Here is a 12,146-nt window from a genome sequence, read left to right as displayed (position 1 = left end):
AAGAATAGTCATTGTGAGAAAGTAAAATCTATGGGAGGTTAAAGGAAAATAACAGCGTTATTTAAAGCTTTGTTTGCACAGCTTATTCTCAACCTCAATTCCCTGTCCCTGGTCATCAGAGTTCTTTCCCCCCAGGTGCAGGGAGAGCGTCTTCCAAATGGGAGTTTTATCTTCTGTTTTCTGGAAGGAAAGGGAGGTTAGAGTGCCTTTATGCCCCTGTTGTTTTTTAAGTCCCTTATTAGGTCAAAATAATACTCCAAATCCCCATGTTTGAGGGTGTCATGTTCTAAACCTCTTGGATTTTTTTTTTTTTTTTTGAATCCTTACCCGAGGATATTTTTCCCATTGATTTTTAGAGGGAGTGAAAGGGGGGTAGGGAGAGAGGGAGGGAGGGAGGAAGACAGAGACAGAGAGAGATTGATTGGTTACCTTCTGCATGCACCCCAGGGCTGGGGATCGAACCTGCAACCCAGGTACTTTTCTTAACTCTGAATCAAATCTGAAACCCTTAGGTTCGAAGGCCAACACTCTAACCCAGGGGTGGGCAAACTTTTTGACTCGAGGGCCACAATGGGTTCTTAAACTGGACCGGAGGGCCGGAACAAAAGCATGGATGGAGTGTTTGTGTGAACTAATATAAATTCAAAGTAAACATCATTACATAAAAGGGTACGGTCTTTTGTTTTTTTAGTTTTATTCATTTCAAACGGCCCGCGGGCCGTAGTTTGCCCACGGCTGCTCTAACCACTGAGCAAACAGTCCAGGGCACCCCTTCGATTTCTTTATTGTAGATTTATTTGTAGCAAATGATACAACCAAAAGGTTGAATTCTGTGTTATAGAGATTCTGTTCACCTGTAGCACCTGCGGGCTTTGATTTATAGGAGCCTTGACAGGGGCAAGCCATGTTGGGTAGGGTGGATTTTCCCATTACATGTGTGGGGTCCTTGCCTTTTGAGTGCAGGTAGACTGTAAGTAATAAGTTACTTGGGACATGGTCCAGTTTCTCTAGTCCCAGGGATCACTCTGGTATTTCTCATGGCTTTAATCTAGGGCTAATGCCACCCACAGCTTCTCATGGACAGAGAAGGGGTTGACAAGGTGTCATGGTCTTCAGTTACCTGGTTCATCATCCACAGTATGCTGCTTCTCCCAGAATCTGCTGACCCAGTTTTGGGTTTTTTCTAGGTTCTGCCAGGACAACTTTTTTTGAGATCTAGCCTCTTATTTCCAAGGGGTTGCTGGTCTTTCAGGTCTTTTGAGTTTTGTCTTCAATCTGTATGCTTTCTGTTTCTTAGAATTTATCAGTGCTCTATCTAGTCTGTTGATGTCATCTCTACTGGGATTTCCTGTACTTCTGTGAATTTTTGTATATTTTTTATTTCTTATTAAATTTCATGAAATAGGAGGGGGGCGGAAGGTAAATTTGTGGGGTGTTAACAGTTTTGATCCAGTAATCTTTTCTTTTTATACAGTTTGCTTTTTCTATTTTTGCTCATGCTGTTTTCCTTTAATCCCCTCTCTATATGTACAGATCTGAAATTTGCCATTTACTTTTTTTAAAATGTTTTTTGTTATTATTATTACTAGAGGCCCGGTGCACAAAAATTTGTGCACTTGCGGGGGTGGGGTGGGGAAGGTCCCTCAGCCCGGCCTGCGCCCATTTACAGTCCAGGACCCCTTGGGGGATGTCCACCTGTCGACTTAGGCCCACTCCCCGGGGGATCAGGCCTAAGCTTGCAGTCAGACATCCTTCTGGCAGCTAGGGAGCCCTCAGGGGATGTCCGACTAAAGGCTTAGGCCCCCAAGGGAGCTATGATGAGGAAGCTGGGGTGACAGAGGAACCATGCTGTCCCACTCCGCGGCCCCGGGTCGGGTCGCACACGGGACACCCAGGCGGGCTGGCCGATCACTGCCCCCCCGCCTGGCCGCCCTGGGTCAGGTCACACACGGGACGCCCGGGCGAGCCGGCTGATCGCTGCTGCCCCGCCCGGCTCCCCAGGGTTGGGTCATACACGGGACGCCCGGATGGCGATTGCTGCTGCACCGCCTGGCCGCCCCGGGTCGGGTCACACACAGAACGCCTGTCACCCCGGGTCACAGATAGTAGGCCTGGATGGCGGCAGGGCAGGCGGGATGGCGCTGTCCCAACCAACCACCTCGGGTGGCAAATAGCAGGCCTGGATGGCGGTGGGGCAGGCAGGATGGTGCTGACCTGCCCTGCCTTCAGTATGCAAATTAGCCGCCATCTTTGTTGGTGGTTAATTTGCACATCACGCTGATTAGCCAATAGGAGGCGTAGCGAAGGTATGGTCAATTACCATGTTTGTCTATTATTAGATAGGATTGATTTCAGAGAGGAAGGGAGAGGGAGAGAGATATGGAAATATCAACCATGAGAAAGTATCATTGATCAGCTGCCTCCTGCACGACCCCTCCTGGAGATCGAGCCTGCAACCCGGGCATGTGCCCTTGACTGGAATCGAAACCAGGACCCTTCAGTCCACAGGCCGATGCTCTATCCACTGAGCCAAACCATTTAGGGCTGCCATTTATTTTTGATACATCTGTGACATTGTTCATGAGATTTTTTGGCTTGGAATGTTTTTGCCCCGTTGTTCTGCCTGGGAAATGCTATTAGGGAAGCACAAAGCTCAGTAGCTTAAGTCTAGGCCTACATTCAAAATTGGGTTCCACTGCTACTAGTAGCTGTGTCACCTTGTGGAATTATGTCTCTAGCTCTTCCATCCCTCCTGAGAATTATGGGTAATAATAGCATCTGCCACTTAATATTTTTGCAAATAATCAGATAGGATAGTCAAGTTAAAACACCTGGGACATAGTAAGTCCTGAAACATTGTTAGATTAAAAAGTTTAGAATCATTAAGTTCTTACCTGGGCAACTCCACCCTCTTTGCTTTGCCTGATTTCCTTCTAGCCCTCCTCTTCCTTTTCTCCAGACCCCAAGTTAGAACTAATATTGCCCTGCTCTTCCCTCAGCATTTTAAAAGCTGTAGTAGTGCACATCTCACAGTTTACTTTTATTTTAGTTAGTCAGGGGGTATCTCAGTCATTAGGTATGCTTTTTTGGTAGGCGCATGATGCCTTTTCCCCCAGGTGAATGAAATTAAATTAAGGCATTTCTTTCCTTGTTTGACTTTAAATATAAAAACCTTTAAAACTCACAGTGGGTTTCTTATTTTGCCTGGTGTATCAGTACAGGTTCTCTAGAGAAACAGAACCAGTAGAAATACATAAGCTGATGCTCAAGTCTTGAATGAGAATTTCTCCTTTAGGGAACCTAGTCTTTGATATTAAGGCCTTCAACTGATTGGATGAGGCCCACCCAAATTATTGAGGGTAATCTCCTTTACTAAAATATCAAATGATTATAGCTTTTTTTTTCAGCAATACCTAGATTAGTATTTGATTAAATAACTGAGTACTGTAGCCTAGCTAACTTAACACATAAACTAACCACCACACCTACTGTTTAGGCTTAACCAGTGTAGAAAGACACTATCTGATTGGTTAACTATTATAACAATAAATTTTAGGCCGTAGATACTGATGTCATCGAACATCCAATTGAATATTCATGCATCTAGTTCTTAACAACAGTGTTGTTTTAGTGTATGGTGATGGTGAGGTTTGTGCATGTTTATCCAACTTGTCTGAGAAGTATGTTCTCCCCATTTTGAGTAAATATGACAGTTATGATTTGAGCCTGTTTCCTTCATGCTTATTTTCAGTGAAAAGATTTGTATATTGGCTAGATTTCAAAAATTTTGTAAAGAACCTGGTTATTTAGAATTCAGGCCAAGTGCACAGTTGTTACTATATAGGAAAGCAAACACTGCCTTCTGATTACTCAGTGTGCTCTGAGAAAAAAAGGAATGGAGAATTTGTGTAGTGAAACTATGGCTTAATAAATTCAATGACTGTTAGGTTGATGCACTTATTACATACCATCAAGAATGAAAACTAATGGTTCCCCTGACATATCCCTAGTGTATTCCATTGCAGTTCATTTCTTCTGTTAACCTGTATAACTGCTTCTTATGTAAGTAAAGATTGTCACCTCTGCTTAAAGTAGAACTCTGTTCTATGGACCACAGAACTGCTCTTTTTAAACTAGTGCTGTTAGAAAGCAAACAAAATGAATTAGAGCTGAATCAGCTAGAACTGTCACTTGATGTCTATGTAATTTCCCATCTGTTGTAAAGATTTCGTACATACTCCCACCATATAAAATATGGACCACGATCTAAATTCTGAACACTATTTTATAACATTTAAAATAAAGAAAAATAGATTGTACCTTTGCTGCCAAATGTAAATACGTAGCTTATACTTTTCCCAGTTGTTAAAATTTGCTAGTCTTACTATATGATGTGAAGAACGTTTTGCTTTGAGGGTGATTGGTAGGCTCCTGAGTGCTCTTCATCCTGACTTTGGCTGGGTCAGTTAGCAGTGGTGACACCACAGCTGATCGTTATCAGAGGGCCATACAACTGTGAGCAGTGTTTTGTTTTTAATCCAGTTTTACTGACTTGAAAAGTTGTTTAATTTTTTGGTAGAAAGTTATATATATAAATAAATATAAAAAAAACATATATTTTGTTACTCCTCACCAAATGATGTTTTTTCCATTGCTTCTTCCGAGAGAGTGGAAAGGAGGGGAGAAGAGAGGGATGGGTGAGGGGGGTGGAGAAAAAGAGAGGGAAGAGAGAGAAACAGAAATATCAATGTGAGAGACACATCAACTGATTGCCTCCCACATGTGCCCTGACCTGGGATGGGGAGTGAACCCTGCAACCCAGGTACATGCCCTTGACCAGGAATCAAACCTGCAACCCATCTGTGCGTGGACCAATGCTCTAACGAATGAGGACACTGGCCAGGGCTAAAACAAATATATTTTTAAAATGAATCCACAACACAATTGGTATGAACCTAAGAGAAGCAATCACACCTGTGGTGGTTGCTGACTGACTAATAACAGACTTTTTCTTTCCTCTTTTGCTCTTTATTTCACTCATGATATAAGCTCATAGTTACAGAATGTGAATCCATATAATGTGATGCCCATGATCTTGTTGTTTCTGGAATTTTCATATTTTCTGCCTCTCCTAATATGTTTGTGCCCAACCCTCGTAATTAAGTGGCTTCCTATTATCCCTGGAAAGTTCCAATTAAATTTTAGACACAGTATAGCAGGGGTGGGGAACCTTTCTTCTGCCAAGGACCATTTGGGTATTTAGAACATCAGTCACGGGCCACACAAAATTATCAGCTTTAAAACTGGCCTGCTATATTTGGTCAGACATTTAATTAACTCACCCCTAATGCCCTGGCGGGGCCAGACCAAATGATTTCACAGGCCTTATACCAGCCGTGGGCAAACTACGGCCTGCAGGCCGGATCCGGCCCGTTTGAAATGAATAAAATTTAAAAAAAAAAAGACCGTACCCTTTTATGTAATGATGTTTACTTTGAATTTATATTAGTTCACACAAACACTCCATCCATGCTTTTGTTCCGGCACTCCGGTCCAGTTTAAGAACCCATTGTGGCCCTCGAATCAAAAAGTTTGCCCACCCCTGCCTTATACGGTCCGTAGGTTGGATGTTCCCCACCAGTGGTATAGAGGGACAAGATAACACCAAGGTATAGACAAGGTTTAAAATATGCAGGCCTAGAAAGTCAAGACTAATTTTATCTGCCAGGGTTGCTTCCTCATTTGAAAAGGTAAAACTTCCTACCCACTTATCTGTTAGATTGGAAGCAATTGTGATACTGAAAAGAAATCCCTTTATCAGCCTTTGAAGAACGAAGTCAGCTTTTAAAATGTCATAATTTTTGTCCAAAAGGCAAGCCAATTGACCTTCCAAATTGTGTTTCTAAGCTGTTTTTGTTACCCTCGTTTCTTTATGGGATATTCAGCTGAGTATGTTAAAATGTAGGGGCTTATTTCCACCAGTCTCTTCGTCCACCATCTGTTACTTTCCCCGCTCCCTCAGGTTTGCATTCTGCTCCTGACACTCCTGTGTGTTCCGTCTGATCACCACTCTTCTCCAAAGCCCCACCTGGGACTCAGAGCAGAGGTTGAGCTACACTGCAGACATCACCTTCAGCAAAGGGAGGCTTCATGGCTCTGCTTTGTGAGGACACAGAGCTTGCTGGTGCATCAGTGTTTGATGTCCAGGGAGAATGAGCTATGAGAAAGCAGCCACTTATAGAATTGGCCCGTGTTCTTTGTTAAAATAAATTAAAATGTCTTACTTTTTATTCAAGGATAACACACATAAAGATAAGTGAATCATAAGTGAACGCTTTGATGAATTTTCTCATATTGAGCATAGTCATGAAACCACCACTCAAATCAGAGAATCCAATATCACTAGTCCACCAAAATTCCCCCTTCCACCTCCTCCTGGTCTCTACCATCCCCCCACACTCAGAGGTAACTGTTACCTCATGAACTTGTTGTCTCTGGGATTTTTGTAAAAAGTAGTTTTACCTACTTTGAACTTTACTAAGATGGCATCATACAGTTTTGTATTTTCTCAGATATCTGGCTTTTTTGTTTCAGCATTATGTTTGTGAGATTCATTTGTGTTGTTGCATTCTTTATAGTTCATTCATGTTCATTTCTGTATAGCACTCAGACTGCAGCCTGTGCTGGCTGCCTGATTTTGTAAATAAGGCTTGATTGGAACACAGACCCACCCATTCATTTCCGTGTGTCTGGGGGTGTTTTCCCGTTCCAAAGGCAAAGTCCAGCAGTTGCAACAGGGCACAGAGACCTTATGGCCTGCAAAGCCAAAAAATACTTGCTATCTGGCCCTTTTCAGAAAACGCTGACTGACCCCTGCTGTATAGTATTCAGTTGTATGAATATGCCACAGTTTGTTACTGAGTTTTGTCTTCTTTGAATATTATTGTATGTGTGTCTGGGACGACGTGTCTGTATGTGCATTCCTGGTAGGCATTTCCCTAGCAGTGGAATTGCTGGGCCACAGTGTAAATCTGTGCTCCGCCTTATTAGATATTGAGGAACAGTGTCTAGTCCTCACTCCCACCAGCAGTGCATGAGAGCTGAATTGCTCCAGGTCCTAAGACTTGTGTCCTCAGATCTTCATTTTTAGTCATTTAGTCATTTTTAGTCAGTATGTAATTTTATGTCACTGTGGTTTTAATGTGTATTTTCTTGGTAAATGATTGAGAATGAGCACCTCTTCCTATGCTTATTGTCACTTGGATATCTTGTTTGGGTGCTCTGTCTTTTTCTTATTGTTTTATGTGAATTCTGTATGTATTGTATATGAGTCCTTTGAAGACATCTTCTTTCATGATGAGACTTGCACCCTTATTTTTTAAGGTGTTTTTTATTCTATCTTTCTGAACCTGTAGGGGATCAGGATATGTACCCCACAATATGCCAATGGTGGCATATTTTGAACTGAAGGAAATTGAGCAATAGCAGACACAGGAAGACCTGTCTTCCCCCATCTGCCTAAAAGCAGGGCATAAGTTTCCATTTTTAAAGGTGCACCCATCTTCCAGCCAGAAAGAGGAAAAAGATTTTTATCACCAGAAATTAGTCTTCATAACAGATCTTACTAACCAATTCTTATCTACCATACATTTTTTTCTTAGTCATATTTCTACAATTTATCATCCTTAAGAATCCAAACCTTTTCCTTTGTTTAGTCACTTCTCTAAAATGCATCGCCCGTTGTTAAAATGGTATGTAAGTTCCATAACTGCCTCTTTGGCATTTTACTTCTTTTCTGTGATATCCTCCTGCATATAAAAATATTAGCATCAATAAAGAAGTATATGCCTTTCCTCGTATTAATTTCTTTCTATCAGTTTACTTTGCATGTGCCCAGGAACTGAACATGAGAGGGCAGAGGAAGTTTTTTGTCTCCTGCAAACACGGAGGCAAGTGAAACTAGACAGGGTATTATTTGTAGATACAGGGACAGTAGCTGTCCTCGGCCTTGTCAAGGCACACTATCCCCAGGAAGCACCACAGCATCAATAGATTTCTAATAAGTCCTGCTTAATTAAGAGTGTGATTTGCTATATTGTTATTTTTCCTGGGGTCTTTTGTCTTTCACTTATGAATATTAAAAGCCATTCTAGGGTCTTAGAGTCCTCAATTCTATGGGTGTGTTTCTTTAGCATTCCATATCCATGCTGAATATTCAAAGATTTTATTAGGATGCAGTGTGAAATATTTGAACCAGAAATGTGTATTATTTTGAGGACTATTATTTCTTAAGATCCCTGAGTTTAGAAATTTAGAATTTGAAGCTGATTAACTTAATTTTAGGTTGCATCAAATGGAATAGAGTGGATGTGTGTTGTAGGACTAGACTGTATGATTCTTTTGGTCAATTTAGTAATTCTGCTTTTGTTTCAATTTTATAAATAGCATTGCAGGGCAGTATTACTTGCTTAAAATGTATTTTGTGTGTTTGTTTTGGTGGTCTACAGATGATTTGATCTTGAAAATACTTAGAGATACTCTAATATTACGGACATTTTCTCTTAATTTAAGTGCAGCTGCATACTTTAAAAAGGCTGGTTTGCTTTCAGAAAAAAAGATAAAAAGTTTTTTATGCAACTGTTTTATCTTGGTGAAATTTCTTTTGTACTTTATTTTTTATTTTTATACCATTTTAAACTTTTTATTTCTCTTTTTTCAGGTTATACATTATTTCTGTGGATGCTAATTGTCTAAATTTCTGTAGCCATGGCACAAGACTATAGTAAGTACTATACTATTCATCCTATGATATACCTGCTTTAAATGTGTTGACTTTGTCTTCAAATTTCTCATTGGAGCAGTGGAAATATAGAAGCCAAGTTTTTAAAATCGACTTTTCTCAAAGGGGTCAATTCATGTCTTCATCTGCTTCTTGAGTCTTTAGCCATATATATAACTACATATCTCGACAGTCTTACTCAGGTTATTCTGTAAATATTAGCAGAATGCATATTGGGGCTGGAGCCATGTCATGTATCCTACAGATCCCCCCTGTCATGAGCTGAGCAACTGACTGCAGCTCTAGGGTGGGCCCAGGGATTAGGGGCAACCCTCTCTCTGCTTTGTCCATGATCGACCCATCGCTGACAAAACATCAACTAGTGTTGGGCATTACCTGGCCAGAAGGATGGTTTCAGGAATGGCCCGGTAATCCTGTTCTAGCCTATGAGACTCCAAGGTAGGCTTGCCAGGAACTTGTGGCAGAAATTTTCTGATAAACAGAGTACAGGGAGAGCCTGCCTCTCTTCTTCTGGATGTTGTTTGGTGCCAGTGTGAGGTCTGATGTGTCTGCAGCTTGAGCAAGAAGCCACACAGAGTGGAGGACAGAGAAGCCAGTCCCGGAGCCTGTCTCTCCACCAGAAGTCCAAGCTGTTGAGCCAATACATTTCCTTTCTGTTTAAGCCCGTTTTCATTGGGAGCCAAACATCCCAAGTGATTCACTTAATCTCCATTTATTTTTAGTAATCCATTAGTTTCTCCCTGGGGAATGTGGCAGTAATTGCAAAGTGAGGCACATGGTACCGTTAAGTTAAACTGGCAGAGTGTGCTGGTGTGTTGGTGGCACCCTCTTCACACTTAACAGTTAACAGGTAGTAATTTCGTATTCAAAGACAGGAGGATAAAATATATCACTTTTAGATTCCCCCCCTCCTCCTGAAGGTTTTGCCTTTTAATCAACCCAGTTTGTTTACCAATTCTTTGGAGCAGTTAAAAACCCAGGGTAAGCCTCCAAACCGCAGCGCCATTTCTCTGCCTCTGAGGAACCACCATCCTGGTTTTGGTCTTTATTCTCCTTGTGCATATGTTTGTCCTTTTACCACACATGTGTCGTATGGTTTTTTGCATGCTTTTAACTTAAGGCAATGTAGACAGTATGTCTATTTATTGTTCAGAATCTCAGTTTAGAATAAATCCAGGATCAGGGAAAGAGGCTGTAAATTAGTTCTCAGATGCTTCACCAAAGATTGATTACTAGGCATCCTAGTGATCTGAACTTTTAAGTGGTTGATGCACTTAATCAACATGCTGACAGCCTCTTAACTTAGGCAATAGTCTGGTGCTTGGTTACCTTCTGAGTTCACTTTCTGTACCTGGTCCTGCAGCCCTGTGCAGGTTTGGTACCTGCAGGACACTCAGACCAACTGTGTCATCAATGAGCTTTTCAGAATGTGTTCGTTCCTTTTTTATTTAAATAGCTCTGTTCATCCTATGGTCAGTATGCTTGCTTTTGGGATACGTAGGTAAATCTGGGCATTTTTCTATACTCTGACAATTAGCTGTCACACTTACAGAACTTACTTCTGTGTTTTCTAAATTTGTCAGTCTGTCCCTTGTCCTGCTAGCAGCAGTTATAAAAGAGGCATCCACTCCAATGAATAGACTGTGCAGCATGGCACCTGGAAACAGTACTGTGAGGGAGGAAAAAAATCATTTTTCTTCTACCCCTCTAAGCTCTTCCGATCAAATTCCCAAAGTAAACAGTGTCCAGCCAGTAAAGTTTCCTGGCTGGCTCGCCAAAACCCTTTTAAGTTCTTCTAGCTGGACTAATTAATTAACATGGACAAATTAACAGGAGAAAACGACCAAATTTATTACATGTGCACCTACAGGGGTTCCATATGGATATGAGACCTGAGGACAGATCAAGCAGTTAAGGCTGGTAAGCCACCTTGGGGGATGGGAAATGGGGCGTGGGGTTGTGGTTTAGGACTTCAAAGGGCAGGAAGGTAATTCACATGGAGATAGAAAAGCAAATATTTGATAAGTAAATGTTTGCTGGACCATCCTTAACAGGACACAGAGGACTTTGATCAAAAGGGCCTGGCTAGGTTCCTCCCTATTACACACTACTGATGTTAAACTGCAGCTATCTGTGATGACATCTCCCTTCCTTTAGGTCCTCTAAATTATTTTTAGGCAGTTAGGGGGAAGGTTAAAGGTTTTTCTTCAGTCTTCTGTTTCTTAAAAAAATAAATAATCAGCTTCAAATAATCAGTATTCTAAAAGGCATGTTTGGGGTGGCAAACTATGCTTTCCCCAGTCTCCCAGGCACTTGCGAACCTCAGAAATCTATTCTGTGCTGTTCATTTCCGTTTGTGCCCCAGTGTGAGCCTTGGAGATAATTTTTATCATTCTTGTCTGAAATGTACTTCTCTCAATATCAATGTCTCTTTCTCTCTCTCTCTCTCTCTCTCTCTCTCTCTCTCTCTCTCTCTCTCTCTCATCTTATTACCCCTTGTTCTTGTTTGGAATGTTGTTGTTGGACCTGGAAACTGAATAGTCCTTTCCATTTAGAGAGAATTAATTCTTTCGGTTGGGGAACAGAATTAGTGATAAAGTGCCAGAGAAAGATTGATGACAATCATAAGAGGATTTCTTTTCTTTTTACTTTCAGGGTTATCTTTGCTTAAATGTTTACCATGTGAACAAAAGGTAAACGCAAAAGAGTTTTACCTCTTAATTCATCTATATTGTATCTATATTACAGGAAGGAAAACAGTAACATCTTTTGTTGAAATTTAGGTTTTTTGTGTGCTTGTGCATGTTTTTGTTTTGGTTAAAAGAATGTGTTCTTGTTTTAATTTTATTTAAATTACTTTGGTTAAAAGAATGTGTTCTTGTTTTAATTTTATTTAAATCTAACTATCTTTAGGTTTTTTTTCCTTCATTGTGGACCGAGGCTCTTAAATTAAAATGGTGCCACTGTTAGAAGATTATAGCCATCAATTTGAAACACCTAATCAATGAGGCCCCTATGAAAAGAGCTACTAAGTCCTCTCCCCTTGGGATATGGTCAGTTTTCAAGATAATATGCCATTTTGTACATCAGGCCAAACACAGACACAAGAAATGTAAGATATCCTATAATATGTCTTATATCCATTTTCTTGTTTTAAAAACTTCAATGTTATGAGTACTTTTAAAGGGAAAAAGCCTATTGAAAATTTTATTTAAAAAAAATTAATTCAGGGCCCTGACCGGTAGCTCAGTTGATTATTGTCCATCCCTATATGCCAAGGTTTCGGGTTTGATCTCCAGGTGGGGAACATACAAGAAGCAGCTAATGAATGCATAAAGAAGTGGAA

The 12,146-nt window shown here is 40.9% G+C and overlaps 1 protein-coding gene across 1 annotated transcript in view; it reads left to right on the top strand.

Moving 5' to 3' along the window:
* The window catches only part of SIPA1L1 (signal induced proliferation associated 1 like 1), a 340,556-nt gene that overhangs the window by 152,625 nt on the left and 175,785 nt on the right, over window positions 1-12,146 (top strand). Inside the window, exon 4 of the mRNA XM_081100632.1 lies at window positions 8,720-8,782. The gene's annotated coding sequence lies outside the window, so the exon portion shown is untranslated. The remainder of the gene's footprint in view (window positions 1-8,719; window positions 8,783-12,146) is intronic.

This window comes from Myotis nattereri, assembly GCF_964212035.1.
Source record: "Myotis nattereri genome assembly, chromosome: 1".
NCBI lineage: Eukaryota > Metazoa > Chordata > Mammalia > Chiroptera > Vespertilionidae > Myotis > Myotis nattereri.
This window is presented reverse-complemented; position numbering and strand designations above follow the sequence as displayed.